Here is a 21,976-nt window from a genome sequence, read left to right as displayed (position 1 = left end):
CAGGAACTCTTGCCATGGGATTTTGGGTAGTTCTCAAGATTCCCCCAGACAGCTCCTGCTACAACTAATCTAATTTATGTGTTGATTAAATACCCTGGATAGGAGCTCCCAGAGATTCCCAGGTAGTTGCTGTTGCACAAGTTATCAGATTGTACATAGATAGGACAATTGTAAATAGAAACCATGATGAAGAACATGAAAGATGAAGAAATTGTCATTTTTAAGTTGTAAAGATGTTTGAGAGATGTTTTGTCTGCAGTTAAAACATCTGATAAGAAGCAGATCACATGTGCTGGGGCAGTTGCATAGTAGAACAGCTGGTTTATAAAAATTGAGTAGAACAGTAGCTTGCAGAGTCTCAATCCGGCTGAAGATGCTACCAGAACCCTTGCAATGGAGGCTACCATGACTGTCCCAAAAGCAACTGACCATCCTGTTTGAGAGACCTGATTACCCTTCCAAGAATTACTCGCTGCCAACATCAGAGTATAATTCATCAGGAATAATTCCTTTGGGGGAAGCACGCTGTTGTTGTCTGTGCAAGAGTAGATATGGGTCTGTGTTTTTTTAAGAATGGTTCCCCAAACAGATCGCTGCACTCTGCTCATCATCTCTGTCAGCAGGGAAATGACTCTCTGACTCTCTAGAGCCTCCTGAGACATGCATGTTGGATCATGAACAGTGACCACCTACCATAGATGTAAAACATATGCCACCTACATGTTACAAAACTTCCCAGTCCTAAACTGCAAACAGCCAAGCAATTTTTTCTGTGGAAAGGACATGAATTACCTTTGCATAGGTTATGATCTGCATGCCTCACTGCCATTAGTCTCTCAGTTCTCTACCTAGAAATCCAGGCCACTAAGGGAGTTCAATCAAAAATTAACATTTTATATGTGAGAATGGCATTTTCAAGTGCCTGAAGGGAAGAGATTTTTTTTAGGCTTTTTTTTAAGGAAAAATGGAACTGAAGCTTAATTCCTGTCATGTGGCAAACAAGTCCAAATAATAAAGCCTTCAATTAGCTATGAGCTACTGCATTCTCAGGTACAGCCTCAACAACAGTATTCCAAATGCCTTTTGAGTCACTGTGTCATGCTGTAGCCTGCAGCAGGGTGTTGTGTAGTGCTGACAAGAAGTGATCCTAACTGCAGATCACTTTCACTTTTCCTAACATTATCACAGGCACAAAGTCTGAGTTCTGTGATGGGATGGTAAAACATTGGCTAGAAAATACCTTTATACTCATGTTTCTAGCCATAGTTAGAAAAAATGCTCCCTTTTGCTATTCCATGTATTATCCCATCCTTTAAGCACCCACTAAACAAGATTGAAGGCCCCACGGTAAGAACATGTGCTCTCCCAAGGTCTAGTGCCAGACATGCCTATCAGGATAACACTTATGAAAAGGATGTTCTCCTCTTATTCAAACAAACAAAAAAAACAACAACAAAAACCCATTCGGGCAGATTGCCCGAAATGTATCTTTCATAAGGCCTATCTCTACCAGAGATATACCTATACTGTTACCAGTACTGTCATTCTTGTCCTCTAGGCACTCTAAAGGTGGCTGTAATGATGTGCCAAGGACCTGGGAATCTTTAAGGAGTCTGAACATTTTAGGCATATTCATCCAAACAGAGAAAAAATTGACACTGCTCCCATAATCAAAGTCATCATGCTCATGTTTATGTGTCATTTGGGTCTAAGGTCACATTCCAGGCAGCAATGTGCCCCTGATCCTTTGTGTCTCCTAGCTGATATGCAGCTGGCTGCTCTTCTGCCAGACAAGTTTTAGTCTGAGGGGAAAAGGCTTTTTTCACAGCAGGTTTGCCTAAGATTGGCTTCTAAGAAAAATCTTTGGAGATCTTAAAAAAGCAACTATCTTATCTTCCAGAAATGATCAGATTCTGATGGGGTTAACAACACAGAGCAGACACAGTAATATAAATCCAGGGGAGACTCACTGTTCAGAAGTAAATGGCTATACTGGCAAATAGTTGTAAGGTGAGATGATCTAATCCCTCACTAAAGACCTATATCAATCTCCTTCCCTGCCCCACACCAGATGGTACCAGCTCTTGAGATCTCTGCCCAGAAAAAAAAGAGCTGGTCTGCCTTCACTGTGTGAAAAACAGCATGCCTGCAGTGGTTCTATATTTTATCTCCATATCCTGTTTTACATGATGAGTATCTCAAGCATAACAAACTAGCAATGAATTTAATTCTTCTGAAAGTAGAGTGGACATTTCAGTATTGGCGTGTTGTCTGTTCCAGCTGTGCCATCATGCACTCTTCCTGATTGAATTTAAATGTAAACTGAAGGGACAACTGAAATCATGATAAGCTGCCTATGGAAGTCTAGACTAGCTGGTGTTGCTGCTGCTACATGTTACCTTAGCAATCAGTCCCCGTGACAAACGGTTCTGCATCTGATGGTTTGCAAATAGACTGCTATGCTGATAGCTGTAGGACAGCTATTGCCACCTCTGTCACAGAAGAACTCTGTTTTTCTCCAAACAGAATTAATGCTGGAAGCAGAGAAGAGAGAATTGCTTCTGAAACTTTCATCTCACTGCAAAGTGTTAAACCCTACTGATCCCTGCCTCTAGAGTGCCAGGGCCTGCTTTACTGCACCAAGGAGCATTTCAATGCAACCATGAGACACAGTCCCTGTCACCAGGGAATTCCCAATTAACCTGCTTCAGCAACTCGTACAAAAAAGCTATATGCAGTCTATAGATTTTATCCTAATTAGAGGTGTCTTGATTGTTCCTGCAATTAGTGTTATACCTGCTGAACATGAACTGGGACTTGGATGTTATAACTGCACCAATAAATTTACATCTGTAAAGTGCATATCAGCTATTGGTGGTAGGGAGGCACTTTTCAGAACACATCTTACTGGTTTGGAGAAAGTGATTCTGTATGTAACAAGAATACAGGCTAGAGGGTGCCCTGTCTGTCACATTCCTAAGGTCTGCTTTTCCATCTACTAACATTCAATCAGCACTTCAGCAGGAAGGGCACAGAGACACAGGTAATTCAAGCAGGCCTCTCAGAAGGTGAGAGCTTTTATAAATGAAGTCCATTTCAGATACAGAAAATGATACAGATCTGAAGTAGGATTGTTTTTGTGATTGTTTAATTGAAATTCAAAGGCACATGATTGTTTTGACACATTTTTCTTCTTTTTTAATTATGGCTTTCCTCCCCTTTCCCCCAAATAACAAGTGCTATAATATTTTTTTATACAAGATTTTCCAAGGAAAAGGAAAGAAAAGCTGATGTTCAGAAAACACTCAGCTGAAAATCTCCAAGAACATAGTCTGTTTAAATGTGCCCTTGATATGGGCAACATTTTCCCAGAACAAAAAGGCACCATTTCAATGTTTGAGGGCTGCCATTTCTATAAATAAGAGGCAAAGGAGGGGGTTAAGCAATAAAACTTTTACACCCACAGTAAGGCAAGAGGAGAGAAGAGGCAATGGGAATCAGTGTCCACAGTTTCTTCAAGTTACAATAAATGTCTATGAGCAAGTAAGCAGATGCAGTGATGTTAATAAATGCTGCAACCATATCTTTGGTGAATACCAGGCTCTTCATCCTGATGACAACCAAGTTGCCAGTGTGCCACATTCTTCTCCACTTCTTAACTATCTTCTCACATTGTATAAAAGCAACATCTTTTTAACCTTCACTAGTTATAATCATATTGGTTTAAAGATATCAGCAGTTGTTTAAACCAATTTCTTTTTTCCTGTATAAAATAATCATTGTATGACTCAGAACTCTTACAGCTCTTTTAAGAACATTATATATTTTAAGGGAATTAATACCCTTCCCCTTACAGTGAAAATAAGAGGTTTTTTTTTCCTTGACAGTCTATTCTGAGAGCAGACTCTCCGTTTACAATCACCTCCTCACAAAGTCCCTATTCTTAGGCCATTCTCTGCTCAGTTCAGACCTCATCTGCTCTCTGCCAATTATATTAGGCCAGATGCACAAGAGTATTCATGCACTAAAATATCTTCGGTGGTGAACAGAACTGGACATCTAAGAAGGTGCAAAATACTCTAAAGTTAATTAGCAGCTGCTCTTATCAATTTGAAAATTTTTCACAAAACTTCTCCATTTGTGCTTCATTACATTCATTCTCATGTATTTTTATACAGTAGTTCCAGAAAACTTCACATATTCCAATGGTTAAAATGCTGATCAGTTAATGAGTAGTCATCATTTCTAGAAAGCCTTATGGTTAACCATCAGTAAAAAGAACTAGAATGGGAACTGTGGAAAAGTCTGTGTATAAAATTTATCATCGGTATTTATTATCAGTATTTTTATTATTTAGAAAGATATTCTACATCCAAAATCTGTACTTATTTATCAACACATCATTCATCCAATACTTGTCTGCCATTTAAACAAGATAATTTTAATATATAGTTTTCTTAGCCATTAATTGCAAGAAAGTTTTTCAGCTCAATCCATAGTAAATTTTCAGAAGGCAAACTGACTCAATTTCCTACAGAAATCTCTGTGCAGTAAACAGAGCAGTACCTTTCTTCACTGTGGCCTAAAGTATTTTTTATTGTTTCTAGATGTGCCATACTCACTGATTGAAAATATCTTAAGAAAGAAGCTGGAGCTTTGTTCATTTAATGCTTTTTTGCTTCATTGCTTATGACACCTATAATTTATGAAAATGGATAAATTAGTCCTAAAACTTACGTGTGACATTTTTATCTTTTTGGGGATGGGATAGTGAATTTTGCTGCATTGCATGGCCTTACACAAAATCATAGTTACTACTGACAACCTGGAAATAATTTTGGTAAGTCTGCTTTGCTCTGTATTCCTGTTCCCTCTTTGGCCAAATACATAACTTGGAACAGGTTCCATTTGAGATTACTTCCAATCTGATTTTTCTTTTCCAAAGATTTGAAACACCCTAAATAAGGTGTTTCTATGAACACATTTGCCTGTGAACTCCTTTTCTAAATTATTTCTGGGAAGTGAATAAATGAGGAAAAAGGTCAATTTAACTAAAGCTCTTTTGCAACTGAGATGTATGTTTATCATAAAATGTTGCAGCATTTTTATAGATACAGTAATCAACCACATTTAATAATAATCATTTCTGTATTTACTCTGTTGACTGAAACAAACTAGAAGGTATTATATAGATTATTGGCCTTATTGCAGAACATCTGCTGGAGTGCCAGAAACAACCGAGTAGACCAGGAGTAGAATTTGTGACTAATGAGACAGAGTCAGAGGCATGGTCAGCTCTGAGTCACTGCCCCTTGCTCCACAGTGGGGGATGGCTTATAATGAGGAGTGTTATCTCCTGTCACTGAGCTTCCATACAAATTCCATCGGTGTTTCCACCTATTTACTCTGGTCTGTGGAGAAACATGGGTTTGTTTTCATTTGTCAGCAGATCTTGAAAAAAGAAGACCTTTAAAAAATTAGAGCAATAAGTATTTAGTAAGTAATCAGTTTGATCAACCACGAATGAGCAAAGATCCCTGCAACACAGATCTTCTGATTTTTTACTTTTGATTGCAGTTCCAACCTGACTTTATGTCAGAGTAAAGGGAATTATCGAGAATATGAAAGAGTTCAAGTCATTCGAGTCTTCTGGAAAATCAAACCATGAAGATCATTCTTGTCAAATCAATAATGAGCTGAACTCCTGTGCCATTGTCTACACAATGGCCTTTTATTTTCTTGCAAGATATCTGTAATTCTCAAAAGCTGCTGCTATGCATTACTTTTTCTTGCTGATCAAAAGTACATACTGTACAGCATTTACAGCTTTCAAAGATCAGGTCCCATTATAAAGGACTTTTTCCACTTTGATCAACACAAGATAGCATTTATCAAATCACAAAAGAGCATTGTTAAAATAATATTAAGGGTATAAATACAATCAGCAAAACCCAATGAATTAGTGATTTTTTTTTTCTTTCTGCATTATTCTCAACACACTAAGGTTTAAAGGTAATGCAGTCTTTAGGCACACAATGAGTTATTTCCTGTGCCAGACAGTAGCTATCACTACTTCTGGGATGTAGTAAGGGACTGAAATTATTTCATAGTATAATAGAAGTGTCAGCTGGAGTCTCCTGCTTGAACCTGGACTATTGCCAGCAGTGCACAGGGGCAGCTCTGTCTGTGTCTGGCAGAGTCTTTAAGATGCCCAGGAGAGAGATTTCACAGCCTCTCTGCAACTTACTGCACTGAAGTGCTACCTACCTTGTGACTTTTTCCCCTTGCAATATCCAATCTTAGTTTTTCAAGCTGCAGATTGTTACCACTGTAACAATTATGTTGTTGGAAATTGCTGCGAAGAGTTTGGCACTGAAATCACTTAAAAAAAACCCCAAACCAAACAAACCCCAACCAACCAAAAAGCAACCTTGATACATCTGCTCTGGCAGCACAGAGTGAGCATGAGTAGGTGCACAAAAGTAGGCTCTAATGCTTGGTATGTTGTCATGTCCCTTTTTTTTTTTTTTTTTTTTTTTCAGGCAGAACAGGAAAGAATCCCTGAAAAATTCAATCTTGTTTGGTTTTTCATTCCCAGAAAAACATGTATTATTACTCAAAAGTAACCCCATTTCTGACAGTTTAGTTAGGGAACTCATCATATTTAAAGTTTTCAAAAGAGAAATAGGAATCACTAAATAGTAACAGTACTGTTCCAATGCAGGGCATTAGTAATGAGAGATGTTAGAAGATGGTTCTGGAGTAAGGAGGCCTCCAAGCTAACACAAGACTTCTTGGTTTCTAATTAAGGAGAACATATTTGTATACTAAATATAATAAGACCATACTTAAAGGAGCATTAAAAAATGCCTGAAATTCCTTTTAAACCTGGAAGAGAATGAAATGTATTATAAGCTAAGATTTAGGATGACTAGATATTCCTTGTGTTAAAAGTGAATATTTAGCATCCTTGCATTTCTTCTCTTTTCTTTCTGTCAGAGTTCAGAAGTCTAACTTAATACACAAGTCCCAAGTCATAAAGAGAAAAAATACATGCTTGCCTATTTTTAGTTATGAAACAGATGAGTTCATTTATGAATAAACTGTAGCACACTATATAGCAAGTTATAAATTCCTCAAGAACTTGATAATTTAAAGGAAATTAACTACAGAAGATAAGACCTATGCAAATGTCTTAGCTGGAATACAATACCTGTAGCACAATGCTGAAGTCTGCAGAGACCACTACTGAAAACATGGAGTGTAAAAGGAAACCTTTAGGAGTTGTAAAACAATACTTTAAAAGATTCTGAAGTTATAAATAGCACCATAGTTTATCTTTATTGAAAGGGGACCCCAGAGATTGTAATGGAAGATGAATCAACATAGCTGGCCTCTTTTCCAAAATCTGTTAGGCTGCTCTATTGGAAGGCACAATACTTCTTCTTCAATAATTTTTTTTTACAGCTACAATGCTTTATACATATGGATGGAAATGAAAAGCATAGCAACTTGAACACATAAGCATCTATACAAGGTAAAGGTCGGACAGAAAACTGAGTTATCATAGTTGAGCTTCCCATTTTTGTTAGTTTATAAATACATTTATCAAATATGGGTGTGAATCTAGAGAATTAACCTGGAGGATGGATGTAAGGCCCCAAAACTCACTCAACAGGGCTTTTAAAATGGCTGACAGTTGTTCATGTAGTCTGTATTAGATGCATAGGAGAAATACCAACAAGATATTCTCAAGAGGTCAAAACAAACAAAAAATACTTCACCAGCAACTTTAGAAAATCAGAGCACTTTGGAAAAAGGTTTAGCACAACATTCAATCAACATAAAACATTCCACAAAGCATTAACTTAGCACATTCAACCTCACAATCTCCAAGCCCATGGAATTTTAAATTACTTAAAAATTCAGAGAAGAGGGCAGTAGGAGATGAAGAAAGAGAGAAAGAAACAAATATAGCTACCACTCCTACTTCCAATAGTATTTATCTAGCAGAAATTATAAGATCAAGACACATACTTGCCTTGTTTTCTGCTTTAAATACCCTTGGCCTTCCTGGGCCCTTCCTCCAGGTGGGACTTCCAGTCATTCGGCCATTCACAAGTTGGGTTAGAGGCTCCAGGGGCAGGTGTGGGGCATTGACTCTGGTATGCCAGGGATTGGAAGCCACTGCCAGGCTGGGATACTGGCTCTGAGGGTGGGGTGTACAGGGTAGGGCCTGATCTGCCCCTTCCTGCACACCTGGGAAATGTTTCGAGCCAGCAATCCTTCTAGTCTCTCACAATGGAAGAGGTGATCCTATGGTGGGAAAAAATAAAGTCCCATCTCCCTGTTCAAGAATTTTCAATAATTCTTTTCTGAGATTCCCCAGAAAACCAAAGAATAGAGGTCCCCTTTTGGTGATTGTGTAACTAGGAAGTGTTACAAAGTGTAATTACAACTTCACAAAGAAGACTTTTAATGAAAGCGAGATACCTTGTGATGTGAAATTTTGCAAAATTTTACTCTTCTGAATTGGACTATGTAAATGTATCATGGTTTTTCTTTTCCTTTTCTTTTTTGATTACCTTCAGGTTGGTTTTGGTGGCTCAATTTACTAAAAATGTAAGCATGAAAAATTAGTGCGATGGAAAGATTTTGCACATAAACTTCATAATATGAAGCTCTGCATGAACCTTGTGTTATTTATGCACAGCTGTGCATAAGCAGCACGTAACAGTTTATGTTCAACTCTTGTTGCACAGGAAATTGTATGAAATCTCTGGTACATAAATGTTTGTCTGTTATAGCTTCTTGTATTTAAGACTTTTACTGCCCAAAGGTTTTAACCCTTCTCTTCCATATAGAAATGTAATTGGTAGTTGTCTCAAAAGAAAAGCTCTAGAGCCATTTTTCATTTAATGGATAATTCAAAAGTCCAATGATTTTAGTACCAGTGGGGTTTTTTCAGTGTGTTTGTATTATTATCCCCAAGGTGTTCCAATTGGTAGGCTGAATATTTCATTCCCAAGCATGCATTTCTGATTACCACTGACTTGTCTGATTATGAATTTAGTAGAGAAACTTGATGAGGGCTGGTTTGGTAGACTATATAAATTATTAGAGGTAAAGCCCCTGCACCAGCTGGTATTTTTTTTTGTATCACATCCTGCTCCCCACTGCAGGTGTCTGTCTCTCAAGGACTCTGCCTCTCCTGGTGGAGTGCTCCACTTCTGACCAGGCACTGGAATGCTCCGCCTCTTCATGGACTCAGCCTTCCTCCCTCCCTGCCTCATTTGTAGAAATGTTTATGTTTTTGTCATTTCAAGCACCTTTGAGGAATTTTCAAGGATACAGAGATGCTGCAGCTCCACATACTATTTTAACACAGCTTCTCCCAGATCAGCCACTTTTCAAGTCTAGCCACAGCAGCTCTCCTTGCTAAAGAACCAGGCTCTAAGCTTGAGCACCTCTTTATATTTTACAGGCTTGTATTCGTTTACCTTAAACCCCTGGAATTTTCTCTGACACCACTGTGAGCATCAATACAATAACATTCTTACCACAGTACTGCAGCCAGACACATTCCCTTTTTACCCCCATAAAAAGCAGCTCTAGCACCTTCAAAATGTTGCTGAAGACAATGAAACTGTTTAGCAGTTGTGCAAGATAGCTAAAACACAAGCACATCAGAAAGACTAAAGTGTAATTATAAAATATGTCATGCTGTTAGTTTAGAAAAAAAAAACCAATCAAATCCTAACAATGTAAACTGACTTTCCTTGTACTGAATTGCACTATTTATTTTGTTCCTTTCAATTACTGCACAAAGCTTTGGTTAGACATAGTGTTGTAATACATTCATGCTAATTTTTCAGACTCTTTTCCACAGCCTAATTTCTTCAGTGAATTGCTCACTTTTTTAGAGGTAGTAATAAGCATAGATTAAAAAGTAGCAAGGGCTATATACATGCAGAAACAAAATAAGGTTTGTGGGAAAGCTTACAGGCAGAAAATGCATGGCATGTGTGATAAGAAAATCCTGCAAAATTGTTTTGATGAGCCAGAGAAGGCAAGTTACAATGGTGCTGGACTTAATTTGTTTTTATTGTCTGTTCCAGTTTTCTAGTATAAAATGGGACCTTGTTGTTAGTTTCTCTATTTACAGTCACATTTTCTATTATGGGTAGTTTAGGTCTGGTAGTACTTACTGAACTGCTGTCGGTTTGGCATGATGAATTGGAACACCTTCCTTGGGAATGGAGAGAGACAGATCCACAGCCCCCTCAGTGCCTGAGGAGGCTTTAATAAGGTGTTTGTCACTGTCTACTGACTTTATAAGGCTCCTGCATACTCAAGAGATTGGCTGAAAATCAATAGAAATGGAATTAAGAGAAGAACAGAAAAAAAGAGAGAATAGGGATGGAGAAGGGCAAGACAGAAAGCCCTCTTAGCAAAGAGGGTTCTGGATTTTAGACTGACAGGACTTGAACTGCTTCCCAGAAGAGCCCAAACTCTCCTGGGTTGCTCCCCTGCCCACTCCTTCCACCAGGGACGAACCTCTCCAGAAACAACTGCTTCAGGTGTACTCTGGATGCCTCAAGTGAGAGCTTCATCCACTACAACTGGATCCAGGCAGATCCACCCATGGGCATGTGATTGCTTATTGCTGCTTTATAGCTTGGAAACCAGTCCCTGCTTGTGCAGGACCTATGTTTTTGCAGTCCCATATTAAGTGATGGCTAAATGCAGAATCTTACAAGTTCTGCTTTTTTGGGATCATTAGCTACCTGAAACACTGCCTGAACTCAGGGCTTTGAACCTATTTCACATTAATGTACTGACTGCTCACATTCCCCCTAGACTCTACACAGCTCAGTACAAAGCTTTATTTTATTTTAGTTGTGTAGAAGGTATAATAGTTTTATGACTGTATGCTGTTTTGAGGATTAATGTGTAAATTGCTAGTGAGTTTAACCATGTGAAAATTTGAGGTGTAACATTTTTTAAATTTTGAAAACTTATTTTATTTCTGACATTTTTGAAAGGTATGTGAAGTTTTATTTAATAGTAAAAAGAAATAAATAAAAAAGTCTGTGAATAGTATTTATCAAAGCCAATGCCATATATTTTTTTCTGCAACCCCTACAGAGTTTTAGAAAAAAAGTAAGTCCAGTGATAAATGAGTTCGCATTTTTTACCTATCCTGAATCTTGTGACATGTAAAGTTCACTTAAACCAATTATTGACACAAATGCTGCAAAGTAGAATTAATAAAATGTGCTAACATATTATTTTTATAAAAAAAATTTATACATATGCCTTATTAAATACATGATGATTCAGATAAGTACCATACATCACATGATCAATTTTCTGCCAAACTTTTTTAGAAAGGCAATTAGACTCGTCAATCAATATGAATATAAAAATATCAACACAGTATCTGCTGTTTCACAGATATACTGGTGTATGGAACAGTGGCTGAACAACACTTCAGAGAGCTGTGATAGAACTGAATTTTAAAAGACTAAACAGATGACCTGGGAAGTTTTAGCTTCTATGTCTAAAAGATAAGATTTGAAGTATATTTTCCATTAACAAAAAGGCAGAAAAACATGAGAAGATGTCATAAAATGTATCAATATTCTGCATGAAATTTGGGAATTTTCCTCAAACTTATACACACTTCTATCAATCTAACTCCTTAATTTGAAATCTAGTTGAAACTGCTTATTCCATCAGATCCCATTACTAAAGTACTCATACAGTATCTTCCATAGTAAAGGATGTATTCTCCAAATCTCTTATGCTTTAGATCAAACATGAAGTGACTATAGTTTATTGCACATAGAAATGTTGTGTTGCAGTTTATTATTTGAAGTGATGGCTTCTGCAACTCTGCTTGAGCAGATAAATATAAAAGTCTAGAGGAAACATCTCTGCCGTCAACAAAGTTAAAGTAAGGACATGTAAATAGTATAACTAGTGCTGATAAACAAAAAGACTGAAGAGTTTGTCCTGTATAAGTCATAACCTTGATACTAACAGGCAGTCACAACATTAATTCAATGACTAATGCAATGACATTTCTATTTTTTCCATATGTCCTCTTGCCACTGAATGCACAATGTAGATGTGGAGCTGTTACGCATACTAAGCTTTTCCATTCTCAAAATGTCAAAGTTACATATGAACTTTCTACTTTCCTGTCTGGTAAGTATTCTACTTAATTTGTGTGTCCTATCATTCCAAGAAACAGAAGATGCAGATACAATGTGTCTCTTTCAAACATGTATTCCGTTTATACATTCATATCCATGTTACAAAACAGTATAAAGTCTGGGGTTTTTTTTAAAAAAATGGAATTTCTCATTTTTCTTATAGTGGTACTCTGCTGTTTTAAGAGCAACCTGTTTCCACTACCTTGGGAACATGGCGACCACCCCCCTCAAAACTTTAAAATCCTCAGAAAAATCTTTCTGAGCCCTATTTCCTCCTACAGAAAGCACAGTACTAGTAGCAAGTCTGGCACTACTACATGCCAAAACAAGAAATGCTCACCAAAATATGGATGTGAGCAGGAAATACATCATTCCTCTGCAGCAGTGTTTGGTGCCAATTCACACAAGCTAAATAACGTTTGAACTGCCACTGGGCATACACATTTTATGACCATGGTTATAAGATGTTTTATAAGCAAAATAAACAATAGGTAAACACGGATTCCCTGAAGCTTAGAGAGGAAATAATAATTACATTTTCAAAATGCTAATTTTCTGTAGGTTTTGGAAAAGGATGTACTTTGTCATCAATACTTAGTTTTGTGATGAAGATAGGCATATTTAGAAAGGGATTAGAATATATTACTCAGGGCAGCACAGCCTGGACTACAGATGAGTCCATGTTGCTCCTACGTCATAGTTCATGCACAAATCCCAACTGTATCTAGATATGCATAGGTTCTGCTCAGAGGAGAGTCCTGTGATCACTTTAATGAGCCAAATTCCACACACAGAGCATATGTCTATGTTGCTATATGTTGCAAAACTAAACATAATGGATCTCCTTTTGTCCACATTGTAGAATTATTTTGCTCTTTGGATTTTTTTTGCTTTGTTTTGTTTTTGCTAGGGCTTGAGCTAGCTCTCTGTATGGCAAAGAGTCTGGACATTATCTTAAAGATAGACCATTCCAGGGAATTAATTTTCAGTGTTTTGAACAGAGAACATATTGATATGATAATTGCACATTATGGCATGTATTGTGCTCTTGATTGAGCTAAATCTCAGTCATATGGTTCTGAGACTGCACCAGTTGGTTTGGTCAGGGATCTCCTATTGGGACTGATATATTTACTTGTATAGCCACTGTGACTTCATGTAAGTTGAGTAAACACGGATTGTGGCCCTCAAGGCAACTGAAGACCATCCTCTAGAGCTCAGGGGATCTGGCATATCTGAGAAGGCCTCCCACCTTATGTAAATAAACTACATCAGTGGTGTACTGAGCTGCCACATGGCCAATATTAATGGTTTAGTGAAATTCAGTATTCACTTTGTGTGCTGTCTGCACCTCTTCAAGTGCTCACATGTACTTCTGCAGAACAGGATATCAAAGTGTGTTGGGAAGTTTTTAGGGTCTGCTATGAAAGGAGAGCTGGCATAGCTTGTGGTGTCTTAGAAATTTCAGACACAGAGCATAGTTCTTAAACACAGGCTAATTTGTTCAACTGTTTTGGGTTTTTTTTTATACTATCCAGGGCAGTAGTAATTTTTGTAGCCAGAAATAATGGACAGGTACACCGGCATTAATGTAAACTTTTACAGCAAAATTACTTGAATCAATAGCTCTCTCCAGTTTCTAACCCTTATAAATTTCTTTCAGGTTACGTAAGCAGTAATTAAAAAAGTTTGTTCTCAGCCCAGTTTAATTAACTAATGAAGTCCTAACCAAGAAGAATTGACTTCTTTCCTGGACCATGTTAAACTGCAAACATCAAAGTTTGAAAATATTTTAGAGCCAAGGACTAATTGAAAATCCCAGTTTGAATATTGTTTCCTGGTTTCAACTCATTATATTATTCATACTGCTTTTCTATGAGTAATTTTAAGCTTCACCCATGTTCGCAACTACTCTTAGTTTTTTGCAAATGCAATTTATACAATGCTTACTCCTCCTTCTTGATCATCAATAAATATGTAAGAAAATAAGCTCAAGTAAATTTTTTACTACCTCCTGAGCAGCTTAACATCAATTGTATAATATGACTATAATACTCATCCAAAAAAATTTTTGATCCATATGGATTTTAGAAATCTGTATGGTAACAATAGTCCTTAAATACAGTAATGAAAGGGAGCACAGTCATTATCTGGGCTTAATTTTCACAAAAGTGCATAAACCTTTAAATGTCATAATTAGACTCCTAGGGGAGTATGAGTGACATAAAGAATTTAGTATGTTCTATAGGATATGTGAAAACATTTCTCTTTTTTTTTTCCTTTTAGCCAGACTAACAGCAAGATTGTTTTAAAGCCTTAGGCAAAATAATTGTCAAAATGTCCCTAAGTGGGAGGTTATGCAATAGTCCTGGAACAGCCTTCAGTCTTTACTATGAGCCATTCAGGTACAAAAAAAAAAAAGTCTCTGGGTCTAATAGAAAAGGAAGCACTTACTTTCTAGCTTTAAAAAATTATGGGAAGATGATAAAGAAGAAATGAAAAGAATATTCGTGATACCAAGGGCACTTAGTGGTTTTGTTTAATTCCTCTCAGGCCTCAGTCATCACAAGTTACAACTTTTGTATAGATGTCATTCAAGGATTGCAGCCTGAATTAGTTAAAGATGTGAATCTAAGCTTCATTGGCTAAACCATATTGAATCCATGTATTTGATTTAATCAAATTTAGTGGAAAGAATTAACTTAATTCCCTAAATTAAAGCCACTTCACACACTATTTATCTTAACTTTAGTATGTTACTGTATTTTCCTCAAAGACAGAACACAGAGTCAGTGTTACTACATCAAAACATGCATTTATAACCCTCTGAGTTAATCTTTCAAGTTAATGTTTTTAATTCAACATGGAAAGGATCATCCTAGCAATGCCATTCTGTAGTTTCTCTGCTTCTGTTGTGGTTAACATTTCAACCTGTGCAGAATAAAGAACATCTGTTTTTAAGACTTTATAACATTTTTTTCTAGTACGTTTTTAATTTTCATTTCATTTACAGTAAATATGTCAACTTACCATATGTCAATCGACCTACCATAAAACCTCATTTTTTTTGAATGCATCCTCCATGTTTCATTTTTAGCTGTCTCTTTCAAGGCAGACATTCTAAGGCATGAGGAAAATGGTTTTACTGAGGACGTAATGTGTGGATTTCCACTTTTCACTCATGATCCTATCCAGGTCTTCTATAGATAAATGCTTAGCGGAGTGCAGGGACAGCCTGGAGTTTTGATCAGCTCAGCAAAAGAGCTGCTCATCCTTCTCCACAGCTCAGACCTATTCTAACATTGCAGCTGTGATTCGCAGCTGAGCTCAAATGTGGTAAAATCAGACACAGTGAAACAACATAAGGTGAATTCCCACAATTACTTCAATGAACTTGAATGTATTTTAAGTTGCATTAGTCATTTGCTGAATTAAGACATGCACTACAGTAAGAAGCAATTCCTTACACACTGAGCATGGCTCCATGTGTCTACTTATGGCCCCTGTCTAGGCATTTCACAGAGAAAAGTAGAGTCACACAGGCTTTCTTCTTCCCATTGTTAAAATATCTTCAGGGCATTCCAGCTTTTCCTTAAATTTCACTTACATAATTTACTATTGGTGTTGGTTTTTTTAGTGTAATCATACTCATTTTAAAGATGCCTTGTCTTCAGATTTGGGAATTATCTTTTAACACATATACATCATATTTTAAAAAACTTAACATGAAAAATCATTGTCAAAAAATGGTGAAACATCCTTAAACACACATTCTCTGTTAGAGATATTTCTGTATTGCTAAGTCACTCTCTGAAAGTGCTGCTTCTCTGACACTTTTTGGGAAGAATTGATAGGATGTTGGAAGCAACACAGTTGTCCTGTAAATCAACGATGATATATATCTTACAATATCTATGTAAGTCTGAGGGACAAAAGACCTTCCATGTTTCCTCCACTAATGTTTCCAGCAATGTTACCATGCCTGTAGAACTGGTTACAACACTATATCCATACTCACAGGAAGAGCATTGTCTTTTGAGATATTGGCAAGGGTATTTTGAATAAGGCCCTATATAAATATTTATTTATTTATTTATTTATATAAGGACTAACTGTAGCTTGCAAATGAGGATTGCTCATGAAAAAATTAATAAAGCAAGAAATTGTCTAAATTATCTAATAAAATAAATGCAGTGATTTTACAATAAAGCCTTAAACTCGTTAAACTTGATTCTGCTCTCTCTAAGATGTTAGGCTGTCTGAAAAAAGCTGTGTCTTACTTTGAATTTACTACCAATACATAGAATGTAAAGGCAATGAGACCAATATCTCTGAATTTAAAACTGCCTGGATTTTCTGCCTCATTATAAACTAGAAATATACCACCAATTAGATTATTTCAGAAAGTATTTTAAAAAACAAAGATTTATGTCTATTTGTCCTAACTGATGTATTTTGCATTTTGTGTTCTGGAAATTTTTATTATGTTTTTCCCCTGACATTGCATTTATTTTAGGAAACAGAAAATACACAAATATAAAAATATTTTTTTAGGCATGTGCTATAGAATCATGATACAGGACAACACTGTATTAAAGTAAGTATAAACTGTTAGACTACCCAATGGCACAAGGATGTTTTTTCTGGGCTTTCATGTAGCACAGCACTAAGTCTCTTAAGTTGCCTTCATTGCTTAAAATAGCTTGTCAGAAAACAGAAAACTCAGATAGCCATAGGTTACTGCAGACAAGACCTTTAGATGATTCTAGCTTTGAGCATATGAGGTGAATATGATCAGTTATTTTGTAGGCAGCTGTTTCTGTCCCTGTGCCTTCAAGCCCTACCCAGTTGGATGAGATGTGAACAGAAACCCCAAGGGGTGCAATTTTTGAAATGGATCCAAAGCAGCTTTCCTCATGCTATGCTTCATGTAAGTTTTATTTTTTATCATGATGACATAAGTTAAAAATAGCTGGGATGTTTGTACTGTTCATGAAATAGCAAATACTCTGGGTTTCTCGCTGTCAAAATTAGACAAACCAAATTAGTCTGACAGCTGTGTTCCTACTGTCATTCTTGTGTGAACTGGTACTGCTGGGGAAGAAACTGATAGTGATACAGGAAAAAAAACTGCATCTTGGTAGACAATGCCACAAAAAAGGGATGTGTTGACAACTTGATACACAGTAGTCTTCAGAAAATGGTCACCTCATGGATTAGACTGAATTTTGAATTCATAAATTTAGAAGTAACTTTGGAATCAATTGTGAAAATTCTTTAGGGGCGGCCTTTCTTTCTTTCTTTCTTTCTTTCTTTCTTTCTTTCTTTCTTTCTTTCTTTCTTTCTTTCTTTCTTTCTTTCTTTCTTTCTTTCTTTCTTTCTTTCTTTCTTTCTTTCTTTCTTTCTTTCTTTTTCTCTTTCTTTCTTTCTTTCTTTCTTTTTCTCTTTCTTTCTTTCTTTCTTTCTTTCTTTCTTTCTTTCTTTCTTTCTTTCTTTCTTTCTTTCTTTCTTTCTTTCTTTCTTTCTTTCTTTCTTTCTTTTTCTCTCTTTTCTCTCTTTTCTTTTTTTTTTTTTTAATATCAGAAATAATTCCAGCTTAGTATTCACTGCACTCTATAATAAATACATCATAAGGGAAAAGCTAGTCCATGGAAAATTCAGGAAAAAATGCAATTGGCAAGAAAAGACACTTGAATTAAAAGAAAAAATCCTTCAGCTGCCAAAAGCGAGAAAATTTTAATCAGTCATTTGATTTTTGTGCTCTGCTTTTTCTCATTTCTTTTGATTCCCAACTAGTTTTGATTTAAAACCCTATCATAAAACCCTATCAAAAAACCCTAGCATAAAACCCTAATCATCAGAAATTAGAGCACATAAAGTGTATTTTACATTTCTCTTACCTTTCGATATTCTGTAATGCATTTTCTGTGGTTTCTTTAGCACTTTACTTTTGGTTAACTTCCGACTATGTCCACACAGAAAAGTGAGGTGATGACCACTACGTGTGTCCCAGTCTCCTGAGTGATGGGTCTGAGAGTGTGTATCCAGGTCTGGGGTTCACTGGCAGAGGGGAATGTGCAGGAAATTGGCTGGAGAACAACTGCCCCATCTGCAGCCTCCCCAGTCACTGAAAAGACAGAATCAAAGCTTGAATCATCCCCAGCTCCATTTATACACTAAATTTCTGGTTGCCATTTAACCACTATGACATATTTTTAGTTCCAGAATTAATTATTCACACAAACAACCTAAAGTTTATAACCAGCTCTCTCTAACTCATTGCTTGATTTCAGCAGCTCACGAAACCTTATGGGTCTCAGTTTATGCATCTTTTAAACAGAAATAGCTAGGCAGTAGTTATTTCAAGACTAAAGGGGTGCCATAATGTTATTTTGCCTCTGCTGGCCTCCCGCAATATAAGTAAAATCAAATATATGCTTTTGCTTGTATTCAAAGAGTCTAAATACTCTGTTTAGGAAGACTGGGAAAAATATCGCTGGATATTATTACTTTGTGTGGTTGAAAAATGCTAAAAACCTTCTTCACTCTATCATTTGGTGAGAGAAAACCAAGAAAATAATCTGAGACACAAAGCAACCACATGCATATGATCAGATTATGAAAGCCTGCCAGAAATTTTGTACAATCTATCTGTTCTTGAGTTTAGCTGGAATTATTTAATTTCCTTGACTTTGTTCTTCAGCTGGAAGAAAAATAAGGGAGTTCTAAGCTTCACTCAGAAAATGCTAACAGCAATTTAAGACACTATTAGGTTTTTGCTATAGGTCTATAATATTACTTTGTTCTTCTCTTCACAAAATAAAAGAAATAATGTGGCTCATTCCTATACATTTTACACCGTAGATCCCTTAAAAAAATCCACAAAAAACCAAGCTTGTTGACAATTTATTATTTTTGTGAAGTATTATTACTCATTAATAACTCTGATGGATTTATAGGAAGCTAACCATAAAAGGTAATAGCTAACATAAGATTTGAAAGATTTTGGATGCCAAAGTAATACTAGTTCATAGGACACATAAAAAGAAAGCAGGGTAGGTTATTAATTGGGAAGTTTAAATCTTAGCAAAGTTTATTGATTTCTCAGTTATCTGTATTCCTTTCTTTGTTACTTTTTCTCCTCTTTCTGAAGAAATACCAGGACAAACATGAAAGGGGAAAGAGTTAAGTTTTCTCTGGCATTCTGAAGCCTGTTCTTTCTTCCATATGAGATGTGGTGTTGCTGTCCTTACATGTCAGGGCAAACTCTGGTCTTCGCTGGATTATGTAAAGAGCATCTCTAAAGGTGTCTGGCCCTTTCAGAAGAATGGACTGAAATCCTACGAGTCCTGGCATACCCTCATTCAACTGCTTGTTAGAATGTGCTGGAAGTGTGACTGAATCAGAAACAGATCTGATTCCTCAAAATTCCTTTTGAAATTGGTTGATCCAATTTTAAACAATTTTTTGATCCAATTTTAACAGTAATACATCACAGAAACTGTAAGTAGACTCCAAGAGTATAGATTGTTTGGGGGGTTGTTTATTGTTTGTTTTGGTTTTTGTCTTGGGTTTTGTTTGTTTTGTGGTTTTGGTTTTTTTAATAATTTAAAATGAAATTAAATCTTTCAGAAATCCGAAAATACTCCATATGAGTGACCCTTGTGGTGCTGCAACAAACAGGATGTTGGGCTGCATTAATGAGGGCATCACCACCAGATATAAAGAAGTAATTATCCCACTCTACTCAGTGCTTTCCAGGCCAGACCCAGAATACTGTGCTCAGTTTTGGTCCCCACTATAAATAAATAAATAAATAAATAAATAAATAAATGTGGACAGGCTGTAGAGGATCCAGAGAATGACCACAAAATATTATCAAAGGACTGTGAAGCCAGACAATGTGAGGAAAGAGGCTGAGAACAGATTTCGTTCAGCCTTGAGAATAAAAGGCTTAGGGGAAGAACTCATCACCATGTTCGTGTATGTAAACAGCAGCTAAAAAGATGGAAGCTCCCTTTTTACAAGGGGTCACATGGAAAATATGAGGGGCAATGGGTACAGGTTACTCCTGGGAAAATTCTGGTCAGACACAATAGGAAAATTTTTCACAATGAGAACAATCAGAAACTGGAATAATCTCCCCAGGGAAGTGGTGGATTTCACAGCACTGGACACTAAAGATTTAGTTGAACAGGCTGCTGGGCCATCTCCTCTAGACTGTGATTTTTCCAAGAAAGGTTAGACCAGATGACACTTGAGGTGCCCTTCCAAACTAGTACTCTTTGACTCCAAGAATGCAAGCCAACAGATTCAGCTCCGCCAGGACTCTGATCTTGTGCTCTGTGTCTCTGAACTGCTCTCATTCCCAGTGCGGGCCACAGCCATCGATCTGCACTCCCAGTCCCTCACACATGCTGAAATGGCTGACAGACCTAGTTTCCTAGCCTGCATTTGTCAGGATTGCGGTCCCTGGACTCCACATTGAGAATCTGCCTTGTTCACCACATGACATCACTGAAGTTCAGCATCTGCTCTCTCAGCAGCAATGAGAAGGTTATTTTGTTGTCAGACTTTTCTCATTCAATTTATTAAATCAATAGTGTTTTAGAAAGGGCATAAAAGGAGAACAATTCCTGGATGTCTCTGTATCACAGGCCCTGGCTCTTATGGGATGTTTGATTTCTCTTTTCCTTGCTGGAATGACAATGCTGTGGGATGCAAGCACTCAAGCAGACTTCTGGAGAAGTACAGAGAGGACCAGCCCTGTGTGACACACAGCTGGTTCTGCTATTCACAAGCAAGGAATAACTGGCTGGGGAGACGGTAATCAATTGCAGTCTTGGCTGTAGTGACCTGGAAGCAGTGGAGCTCAGAATGCTAAGGGGAGTGATAAAAGAGAAGAGCAAGAACATTGACCTTGGACTTCAGTCAAGCAAGCATCCTCACTGAGATGTGATGCCTGAAAGGAACATAAAAAGCAACAAGAAAATATTCTGTGGTTACATTAGCAGTAAAACACTGAAAAGAAAAATGTGGAATGGGGATGGTGGTTTAGAGGCAATGAATGAAAACCAGACTGAGTTACTCAGTTTTGTTTCTTACACTTTTGCCTGACTATTCATCAACAGGGTCTCCCAGGCCTCTGTGATTAATGAAGTTTGAAGAAGAGGAAGAACAATTAGCAGTGGATGAGAATCAAAACTGGTGTTACCTGAAAAAAACCTCCATCTATACACATCCTTAGGTCAGGATACTAAGAAATCTGACTGATATCCTTGCACAACTGCTCTGTGTTGCCTTCCCCAGGTAACAGAGACTGGGGAGATTCCTGATGAACGAAGAAAAGCACTCATCTTCAAAAAGGATCAAAAGAAAATCTGGTGAACTACAGGCCATTGAATTTCATTTTGTCTCTGGGAAAATCATAAAGTCCTTATGGATCACATCTCTAGGCATATGAAGGAGAAGAAGGTTGCTGGGTTGTTAAGGGTAAATCATGCCTGACCAACCTCATTGCCTCTGTGATAAAATTACTGGGTTTATAAATGAAGGAAGAATGAGGGATGTCATTTTTATAAATTTCAGCAAGACTTTCAACATTGCCTTCTCCCATGTTCTTGCACATGATTTAGGACACCTAAGGCTTGGTGAGTGAACAACCAATGGGTAAAAATCTAGTAGAACAATCAGGCTCAAAAGGCAGACATTATTGTGTTGTGGTCATATTGGAGACTGATGACAAATAAAGTGCC

At 37.0% G+C, this 21,976-nt stretch overlaps 1 long non-coding RNA gene across 1 annotated transcript; it reads right to left on the bottom strand.

Annotated features, from left to right (window-relative positions):
• Positions 1-4,321: 4,321 nt before the first annotated feature.
• LOC138104585 (uncharacterized) lies at positions 4,322-7,349 on the bottom strand. Its single transcript, XR_011148128.1, has 3 exons — positions 7,214-7,349; positions 6,268-6,355; positions 4,322-5,467 (listed from the first exon to the last, which is right to left on the bottom strand). It is a non-coding gene; the product is annotated as an uncharacterized lncRNA (long non-coding RNA).
• Between the last annotated feature and the right edge of the window lie 14,627 nt (positions 7,350-21,976).

The sequence above is a fragment of the Aphelocoma coerulescens genome, chromosome 1A (genome assembly GCF_041296385.1).
Source record: "Aphelocoma coerulescens isolate FSJ_1873_10779 chromosome 1A, UR_Acoe_1.0, whole genome shotgun sequence".
In the NCBI taxonomy this organism is placed as follows: Eukaryota; Metazoa; Chordata; class Aves; order Passeriformes; family Corvidae; genus Aphelocoma; species Aphelocoma coerulescens.
This window is presented reverse-complemented; position numbering and strand designations above follow the sequence as displayed.